This window comes from Schistocerca americana, chromosome 5 (assembly GCF_021461395.2).
Source record: "Schistocerca americana isolate TAMUIC-IGC-003095 chromosome 5, iqSchAmer2.1, whole genome shotgun sequence".
Taxonomy (NCBI): Eukaryota; Metazoa; Arthropoda; class Insecta; order Orthoptera; family Acrididae; genus Schistocerca; species Schistocerca americana.
The window spans coordinates 566,228,097-566,239,489 of record NC_060123.1 but is presented as its reverse complement, the minus strand read 5'-3'; positions in this window follow the sequence as shown (position 1 = coordinate 566,239,489).

Below are 11,393 nucleotides of genomic sequence, written 5' to 3'. Positions count from 1 at the left end.
CCTATTGCACATTACGACCCTCTTCAACTGTCGGCGGTCTCTGTCAGTCAAGAGACGAGGTCGGCCTGTACGCTTTTGTGCTGCACGTGTCTCTTCACGTTTCCACTTCACTATCACATCGGAAACAGTGGACCTAGGGATGCTTAGGAGTGTGAAAATATAGCGTACAGACGTATGACACAAGTGAAACCCAATCACCTGACCACGTTCGAAGTCCTTGAGTTCCGTGGAACGCCCAGTTCTGCTCTCTCACGATGTCTAATGACTACTGAGGTCGCTGATATGGAGTACCTGGTAGTAGTAGGTGGTAGCACAATGCATCTAATATGAAAAACGTATATTTTCGGCGGTGTCCGAATACTTTTGATCACATAGTGTATTTATTTTGTCATTTGCTTTCATTTCGCAAAAAGATCTACTCTGTAGAAAGAATTTGATCCTAAAACTTGTACGCTAAATTAATTCTTGTATCCGTTACTTGACCCACCAGCTTATCATTTACGAAAATGTAGTCACTTATTGATCTAAGACCTTTGCTGGCCCAAGTGCATTTAAGTGTATCTCTTTGCTTGCAAAGCGAATTTGATATTTTTAGATTATTGTATGTGGAAAGATCTATAATTATTTTTCCATTTTCATTACATAATAATTCTCCATATGGCCCTGTATTATTAGTTACTGCGATATTTCATATTCTGACGTTGAAATCGCACATAGTAATAATCTGATCAGTATCACTGTATTTATTGAGACTCTTCCGTAGCTACTCGTAGCAGGTTCTAGGCTTATCCTTTTTTCATTTTTCTGTCCTCGCGTATGTATGTCCAATCTTTGATCTCGTTTCCCCAATTTCTATGCAGGAGTAATGCTAGGCCTTTGCTTGCTCTTTTATTTTGTTCAGCTCCACTACGAAGCTTAATGCAATTTCCCACAGATTTACTAACGCTCGGTTTCATTTTTGTTCCTGTTATTGCTAGAGCATCGACATTAATGTATTTCATTACATTTCTAGTTCCATATCTTTGTGAGACATTGTTCTAACATTACAGGTTGCAACTTTGAAGTATCCGTTGAGCCATTTTTATTTGCCCTTTTCTTTATAGCATTGTTGTTTGCCGAAGGCCCCTGTAGCTGAGTGGTCAGCGCGGCGGTCTGTCACGTCAAGGGGCCCGGGTTCTATTCTCGGCTGGATGGGAGATTTTCTCAGCTCAGGGAGTGGGTGCTGTGTTGTCCTCATTATCATTTGATCATTGTCAGTGGAAGGCAACGGGAAACCACCACTGTAATCACTTCACTAGACGCTCATGCGGTGGACCTCTCTGACGAGACTTCCCCCATCCTAAGAATTGCCGTAAGGCAGAACACAAAGTTTTTGTCATTTACCTTTGAAACCATTCTGTTTCCGATGCTCCTTGGGATACTAGTAGTAGTGTGTGTTTTCCGTGAACTGGTTACCAGCTTTCTGCTCAATCTCCTTTCTTTCAGGGTTATCTCTCTTAGCCAGTGAGTTCTGTTTATTTAAAAGCATCGGAAAATTCTACTTTCGTCCTCTCTCTTTGCCTACCAAACGTGCAGCCACTGTACGCCATTAACTGTCCAGCAGTCACGCGACGCGTGTCTTCTTGAATGCAGGTTTGTTGACAAAGCTGCCTTGAATTCCTTCATGATTCACTTCTCAAATTTCAGCGGACGTTTCTCAGAGTTTTCAGTGTTTTGATTCTGAACAGGCAGCGGCAGCCTAAAAGACTCCTGATTCCTTTGACAAATTTTGGCTGTTGGATATATAAAAAAGGTAGTTGAAAGACACCTTAGGGTCTCGAAACCTAATATAGTTGGGGCTGAGAAAACAGGGCTAGCCAAGGGACGCAGACAGAAAAAAAAGTCAGAAGAAATCTTACACAAATAAATGAAAGTAATGTTAGTTGAAAATAAGGTCCCATGTGGTTGTCAACCACATACTAGCAAGAAGGGAGCCCCCTGCTGGGGCTACACCCAGTTTGGAATCTCACGAAGTGACCTTACCAGCAGAATTGGTCCGGCCAGCACAACTCAGTGTATCATTGGAACGCAAATCCTCTCCACACTTTTAGAGATCGCTTCCAGTTACCTCCATGAATGTTTGGTCTTTTTGTATATACTTTAAAAATGGGATACTATAAGATGCGTGGATCATGATATTGTAATGGCTCTGTCCAGCCGTCAGATTCCTATTCACATTATAGGACATTGTATCTCTAGAACAATGCGCTTAAGATTATGCCCAGTCCTCGTTCATGCAATGCGGTAAATTCGGGTAACTTGAAATATTATATGAAGTCTAGCAACACAGCTGAATAACGGACAAATAATTTCGCAGGAGACTGAACAGTCTCACACGAGATTCACTTAACCATTGTTTCATCAGTATTCCTCTCCTCAGGATGACGAGGAATCTATTCAACAAAGTCTTTGATTGTTCAACCAACATCCACGTGCTGCTGCGAAAATACTACATCCAGAGGATTGCTCGTCGTTCTTCCACACATTAGTTGCAGTCAGGAATACCTCAGGAAATTATTTTGCTGTAGCCTATAACCAACTGGCTTACTTCAGAAATATCTTCATACATTTTTTCATAAAGCGACAAGCCACAACATTGTCGGCGAGTACTATTCGGTGATCGTTGCATGTATCCTCGCCACGTCACACGCTGTATAGGAACAGTCGTGGCACAGGTCTGCATTATACCATATTCCGATAAATAAACATACACATGTAGAAGGGCTTTATTGAGAGCAGTGTACCATATTCTTACAGAAGACTAGTTAAAACTAGAATTACATTTCCGACTAATATAGCTTGGCTATTGTGGCCGAGCAGTTCTAGGCGCTTCAGTCCGGAGCAGCGCTGCTGCTACGGTCGCAGGTTCGAATCCTGCCTCGGACATGGATGTGTGTGTTGTCCTTAGGTTAGTTAGGTTTCAATAGTTCTAAGTCTAGGGGACTGATGACCTCAGATGTTAGGTCCATTGTGCTTAGAGCCATTTGAACCTACTAATATATGTCCGAAATTAAATAGTTGTTGATGTATGCCTCATGTGAGCTATGTCCAGTATGGTCATCACTCAGTGGCATATGCTATCTTGCTGTTGACGATCTCTGCTCATTTCTTATTGGTTACATCTGTTTGACGTGAGTACTTAGTACTCTGACTGTAATGATGTTGTTAGACACAGCATTTACTTGTGCAGTTCCACACATATAATTTTGAAGTTGTGCTGGCTCAGAACGAGATTTGCATTTCCGTGAAATGTGAACGTTGCAAATAGTACAGTGGAATGCGTACAACGTAAACAGAGCAATGAAGTCCAATGATTCCATGAGGGACATAGCAGGTGCGATATTCTGCTATGATTTAGGTTGCAGAGTAAATCAACAGAAACGCGTAATGAAGCTCAAATAACATTTTCAATATCGCAGTGCATATTATTCATTGAAAAGAAGAGCTAAGAAGAAAAGTGGAAAACAAACTGCACACTTCCTGTAGTACAAACGAACAGCCCAGCGCTGTGTCCCATAATAATACTCATTCTGTCGTTATTTAATTAAAAGTTACCGCAGATCAAGAATTTCTAGCAAGAGTAATTCATTTTATTTAGCAATAACTTAACTACGATAGTAATGGTGCTTACAACGGTAAACTTATATGCTGATAGCGAGAGCAGCCAACTCTAATAACTTTCGTAGCATCTAGCAGTACAAATGACGAACCCTAAACGTACAGAAGTACACTACGCTTCTTATTCAGGTATGAACATTATAGAGTTTAATGCGCCTGTACTCTGATTAACTTATTCATTCTTGGAAAATGTGTTAATATTTCAGTTTGTTATTTTTTTGTTAATTAAAATTTTGTTTGTTATTGCAGTGAAACTGTCTATATGTGGCGTAACAGTGAAAGCAGTAAAAACAATGTAACAACGCTATGCGAATTCTAAGCCACATACGATCGATATCTTGAAAACATATTAAAACACAACCAAATGCACCTTGATAAATTATTTGCGAAAATAAATATGCTTTCAGATGGCCCTTTAGCTGCAGCTTTTCAAAGTGCTGGGTTAAGTATAACGTTCACTTTTTGTAATGAAAGTCGTTCTCCTTTAAACTTAGCACAGAACACAGCCTAATTCCACACAATACCTTAAAATGACTAGCAAATTCTTTATTGAACTGCCCGGTCCAGGAATTCAGCTTTCCTGGAAGAAAAATTATTAAATAATCTGCGCTGATAGTAACGCGCCTGCAAAATAATAATGTGAATTTTAAATGTGCCACGTAATGGCTGCTGACTGCAGCACTCCACTGCAGACAATGCCATAATTCTGAAAATTGGGATTATTCGACTCAGGTTTAACACTTCTACAAATAACACTCAGCTCACACTTTAATTTATTATCTATATGACATCAGCTCAGTAAATTATATTAAATTACATTACAGACGTGAATAAGCAGTGTACGTAATAATGCTTCAGAAGACAGCCACACACTCACACACACACACACACACACACACACACACAGAGAGAGAGAGAGAGAGAGAGAGAGAGAGAGAGAGAGAGAGAACCTTTACACACATAAATCGATTGAAGACCACAGGTGAACACTTATCAGTACAAAGATAGCTTTCATTTTTCAAATACATCATTATTGTCTTTGTTTTTTAAACTATTATGTTTGTAATTTTTAGTATAAAGTCTTTATGGATTTCATGGTCACACGAGTTTTTCTCACAGTTTTTCTGCGTCTCATTTCACTTGCAAAAAATATTATTGCATTACATATTGGTAAAAGCGACGATATAAGAGGAAAACATTAACCATAATTTACTCTGCTCTTAAGAGTTCAAAACATGTGCATCAACTGTCTGCAATGATATTTACAATCTCACTTGTGTCTGAATGTGATTCATCTGTGTGATAACCGCTGTGTCTCTAGTCCAATCAAGATATAGGTGCTTCAGGATTCACGCAATAGTTGCCGAGTCCACGCAAAATAACTCACAGCTGTGGTAACTCCGAGGTTAAAGTCCGCCACTGGCTTGGAACAGGGAATCGGCGCAAAACGCCGACTCACGGTGGTACCGGCTTTGTGTGACCTACATCCGCTGTATAACAGCCGCCCGCGCTGCCGGTTCTCAGTATTCACTGGACGACGACTGAAAACACAGGCAGCAAGCAGGACCGTTCTGTTGACTGGCATTTCAGGAGAATATCGCCGAGAAAACTCACTGCGTACAAAGTAAGTGGACTGAAGCCCCGTACCGATACCGTCGTAATCTTTATCTCCTTCTTTGGTTATCGACCGTATTTGTGTATGTTTTTGTATTTGTATTGTTGATCTAGACGTTTCAGAGCTAAAACTGAAATTTCATTGTTAAAACAATAGCAGAAAATGTTTTAACGAAGGATTTTCTGCAACAGTAACTACAGTTACATTATTTTACACATCTTTCCATAATTTTTTTCAATGCGATGTAACATTTGAAGAAAAATAATAATTTTTCCTCTTTATTTATTTATAAAATAAGTTAGAAGGTAAGGCCCACCCTCATGCATACTGCGAGTATCTCTTCTGGAAAGTCATGCAATCGTATTCTGAAGCGTTTGTGAAATATTAGGCGATTCCATATTAGATGTAACATGAGTGGCATTACGAGCTAATAAAAGTTAGAAAGGGAATCTCAGATAAAGATCTTGTTATTGTTTGCAACAAACTTCACAAACCATGGCTCTTGATTTCACAGTGGTTTGACAGTAGTAGGCCCTACTTAATTAACATTTAATTTCCTGTTCCTCACAAATAGGATTTTCATACTCTCCCTGATATCAAAGAGAGATGGTCTAGGTCTTTCGATAGGTCTTTGTTCTAGAATATGTTCTGTACGCAAATGGACGATTTTTTTTTTCCCTGACTGCGAGGTGAATGTCCATGACAAAAACATGCCGCAGTTTCAATTTTAAATGTTTGGCTTGCAATTAAACCATAGATTTCTGTGCCTGTTAGTTTTCTCCATTCTGCTGTATTTTATCACTGATTCTTCCACATACATTTCTAAGATTTTTCTTTCTAAGGTTTTTAATTCAACCAATGCTGATTTGTTAATGCACAAATACCACACGTGAACGATAATACAACTACGATAAGAGTTTTATACACAGGGACATTTAGCTGCCTCTGCCATTCGTTTTAGGCACGCTGCACCACATCTGTATCAGGGGTGGTGTCCATATAGGCGACAGCCACGTAGTCGATGTTCGTTCCCTCCCAGAACTCTGAGCGACTGTTATCGAATGGAATTATCTTTTAAAAATACAAGTGAGGACTGGCTACAAGTTAACATTATTTTTGGACTAAGACATACCTTACTGCTATGATACTTATTTAAGTGTCTCCATTCTTTCATTGTATAATTTGCGGTATATTCATACAGATTTTGAGTGTCTCTGTAAGTTTATTCCGTTTACAGTCCTTAACGTTTCGTAAGTCGTTCAGAAACGTTGCCTTATAACGTGTGTTTCACCATTGCAAATAACGACATAAATAGGAGAGGCCAAAATGGGGAAGTGTGGAAGTAACAGTTTTCCGCTATACAGGGTGGTGCATTCATAGTGACCGGGCCAAATATGTCACGAAATAAGCGTCAAACGGAAAAACTACAAAGAACGAAACTTGTCTAGCTTGAAGGGGGAAACCAGATGGCGCTATGGTTGGTCCGCTAGATGGCGCTGCCGAAAGTCAAACGGATATCAACTGCGTTTTTTAAAATAGGAACCCCCAATTTTTATTACATATTCGTGTAGTACGTAAACAAATACGAATGTTTTAGTTGGACCACTTTTTTCGCTTTGTGATAGATGACGCTGCAATAGTCACAAACGTACAAGTACGTGGTATCACGTAACATTCCGCCAGTGCGGGCGGTATTTGCTTCGTGATACATTACCCGTGTTAAAATGGACCGTTTACCAATTGCGGAAAAGGTCGATATCGTGTTGATGTGTGACTATTGTGATCAAAATGCCCAACGGACGTGTGCTGTGTATGCTGCTCGGTATCCTGCACGACATCATCCAAGTGTCCGGACCGTTCGCCGGATAGTTACGTTATTTAAGGAAACAGGAAGTGTTCAGCCACATGTGAAACGTCAACCACGACCTGCCACAAATGATGATGGCCAAGTAGGTGTTTTAGCTGCTGTCGCGGCTAATCCGCACCAGACAAATTGCGCGAGAATCGGGAATCTCAAAAACGTCGGTGTTGAGAATGCTACATCAACATTGATTGCACCCGTACCATACTTCTATGCACGTAGAATTGCATGGCAACGACTTTGAACGTCGTGTACAGTCCTGCCAATTGGCATAAGAAAAATTACGGGACGATGATGACTGTTTGCCCGCGTTCTATTTAGCGACGAAGCGTCATTCACCAACAGCGGTAACGTATGGCTCTGAGCACTATGCGACTTAACTTCTGAGGTCATCAGTCGCCTAGAACTTAGAACTAATTAAACCTAACTAACCTAAGGACATCACACACATCCATGCCCGAGGCAGGATTCGAACCCGCGACCGTAGTGATCACGCGGTTCCAGACTGAAGCGCCTAGAACCGCACGGCCACACCGGCCGGCGCGGTAACGTAAACCGGCATAATATGCACTATTGGGCAACGGAAAATCCACGATGGCTGCGAGAAGTGGAACATCAGTGACCTTGGCGGGTTAATGTATGGTGCGGCATTATGGGAGGGAGGATAATTGGCTCCTATTTTATCGATGGCAATCTAAATGGTACAATGTATGGTGATTTCGACCGATGTTACTACAAGATGTTTCACTGCATGACAGAATGGCGATGTACTTCCAACATGATGGATGTCCGGCACATAGCTCGCGTGCGGTTGAAGCGGTATTGAATAGCATATTTCGTGAAAGGTGGATTTGTAGTCGAAGCACGCACGTTCACCGGATCTGACGTCTCCGGATTTCTTTCTGTGGGGAAAGTTGAAGGATATTTGCTATCGTGATCCACCGACAACGGCTGACAACATGCGTCAGCGCATTGTCAATGCATGTGCGAACACTAAGGAAGGCGAACTACTCGCTGTTGAGAGGAATGTTGTTACACGTATTGACAAATGCATTGAGCTTGACGGGCATCATTTTGAGCATTTATTGCATTAATGTGGTATTTACAGGTAATCACGCTGTAACAGCATGCGTTCTCAGAAATGATAAGTTCACAAAGGTACATGTATAACATTGGAACAACCGAAATAGAATGTTCATACGTACCTACTTTCTGTATTTTAATTTAAAAAACCTACCTGTTACCAACTGTTCGTCTAAAATTGTGAGCCATATGTTTGTGACTATTATAGCGCCATCTATCACAAAGCGAAAAAAGTGGTCCAACTAAAACATTCATATTTCTTTATGTACTACACGAATAAAAAAAATGGGGGTACCTATTTTTAAAAAGAATTGAGTTGATATACGTTTGACCTATGGCAGCGCCATCTAGCGGGCCAACAATAGTGCCATCTGGTTTCCCCTTTCAAGCTAGACAAGTTCCGTTATTTGTAGTTTTTTCGTTTGACGCTTATTTCGTGAGATATTTGGGCCGGTCACGATCAATGGACCACCCTGTATAATGTCTGATGCGTGGAATAAGCTTACAGAGATATCCAAAGCCTTTATGACTACATCGATAATTACACGAAGAAAGATTGAAGACACCTGGATAAGTACGGCAGATGTAAGATATATCTTGGTCCAAAAATATCGTGTAACCCATGGCCAATCGTCACTTGTATTTTTTTCAGTACAATGCCGTTTGCTAACACTCGGCCAAATCTCACTGAGGACACTTATATCGATGACATGGCTGTCGTCTGTGTGGCTACTGTTCCTGACAACAGACGTAATGGAGGTTACATAAAGTGAATCGGAATGGGCAGCTTAATCACGTTGAATGTGTATCTCTAAATTTGTTTTTGGTGAGACTGCTTTTTATTATGAACAACACTGGAAAGAAACACATAATTGCTTTCTGTATTCAGATGTATATGTCTTATTTGATACTACTGCCTGTAGTTATCATGGTTGCAAGGTAAGTAAAGTGTTTTAGTTTTTCGTCCTTTTGTGAAGGCAGTTTTAGGCATGTGTTGCGTTAGCTTGCCATGTGATGGCAAAGTACTTGGTTTTATCTGTATTAGTTTGCAATTGTCTAGAAAGTAAACTATTGTACAACATTGCATTGAGTGAAATGTTTCGTTAGACATTTTTACTAAGATTACAGTTTCATCTGCAAATGACAATATTTTTAAGCTGTGCTCCAGTTTCTTTCCCAGAGGCGTTGATGTGTTCTACAAAGTTGAAAAGCGAAGATGGAGTAGCATCTCCCTGTCTGAATCCAGAAATAGCAAAGAACATTTGTAATATACTTTTTTATACCACGACTCTAAAATCAGGATTTCCTGTGGACGTTATCATAAGCTGCAATAATTTTTCTGGGATTTTAAATTGTTTCAGTGTCAGAGATCTACAAAGACTCAGATTTAGTGGGGAAGTAGAGTGGACTGGTTGTACACTGAAGGTCAAACTGTCCTTACTACAGAAGTTTACTGATTTTCAGTAGCCCAACAACCTTTTTTACACATTGGCTGAACAGTCAACACCATGCCCTACCACAAGGCAGTTGTTAGTCTCTTCCTTTAGTTAAGATCCAACAATCATTAGTTTTTCAGTTTCATCTAGCAGTGAAACCCTTTTGTTTGGTTTTCCAACATTCACTTACAAAAGCTTATGCAAAGAAAATACAAAAAAAAAAAAAATTTAAACGACAATATTAAAACAATATTCTGAAGCAACTTCCATTGAACAAAATAGTATTTCAATTTCTTAAGTTCAAATTATAAAAAGGTCAGACAATACCAAGCCTCGCGGGATTAGCCGAGCGGTCTCAGGCGGTGCAGTCATGGACTGTGGGGCTGGTCCCGGCGGAGGTTCGAGTCCTCCCTCGGGTATGGGTGTGTGTGTTTGTCGTTAGGATGATTTAGGTTAATTAGTGTGTAAGCTTAGGGACTGATGCCCTTAGCAGTTAAGTCCCATAAGTTTTCACACACATTCAAACGTTTTTTTGACAATACCAAAAGACAGTTCTTTTACAATAATCTATAAACTAACAATTCCAGATGACAATTTCCGTTAAATTCCCACTAGTTAAATTAGTCTGCCAAAAGCATTTATGAGAGTGATTGATAAATAATTTAACCAAAGCTCGCACAGAAAATGACCAGCTTAAGTTCTCGGTCGATTACTCACAGTTAGTTAACCAAAGGAAATGCAACTCACAAAATTCAGTTTACCAAGAACAGTTACTGACACAATAACCTGAGAGCTGTCCACTATTTCTGGTAATTACTACACTGTGCCAAAACATGCCTTCCTAAATAAGAAAAATTCCAGAATACTATACAGCCGTACACATGTTACAATAACAGAAAATAGAACATTTTCTGAAAGTAGCATGTACAGACTAACCTTCCTTAAAATTACTTAGCATCTACCCACCCCTTTGACCGGTCGTGCCTTTGTAATACTTGTACCACACTTCTCAGACCTCACTACCAGAACAAGTCCTTCGCGCCTTATTTCCACCAAACTAAATCTATTCGCTAATGGCGTTGTCCGTATTTCTCCATCTCTTAGAAGATCAGTTTCACAACACAGTTCATCGAAGTTCTAGACAACATCAAATCATCAGTCATCTCGTTTTCAATGACCAAAAGTTCCATAAGCGAGACTCCATCTCACTCTTTATAAGATGGCTACCATGGCGTGCCGTCTCCACCCCCCCCCCCCCCCCCTCTCCCGAACTAGCGAAAGTCTGTGCATGTGCCTTCCTTCATATATGCACGGTCCTTTGCTCCCAGCAGCCTCAGCTAACTCAGCTAAGCACGTCCTCTCGATAGCCGTGACGCTCGCAAACTCCTCCTGCGCACGCAGACTTGCTTACCCACGAGTGACCTCTCATGTTTCCTCCATACCACCAAAGACATTCTACGAAGACAAACCAGTCAACTGATCCCAGCGGTAACCTCGAATCATCGTACATGATTCAGTCAGCCATGGCAGTTTATGATAATTCACTACTGGCCATTAAAATTGCTACACCAAGAAGATGACGTGCTACAGACGCGAAATTTAACCGAAACGGAAGAAGATGCCGTGATATGCAAATCATTAGCTTTTCAGAGCATTCACACAAGGTTGGCGCCGGCGGCGACAATTACAATGTGCTGACATGAGGGAAGTTTCCAACCGACTTCTCATACGCAAACAGCAA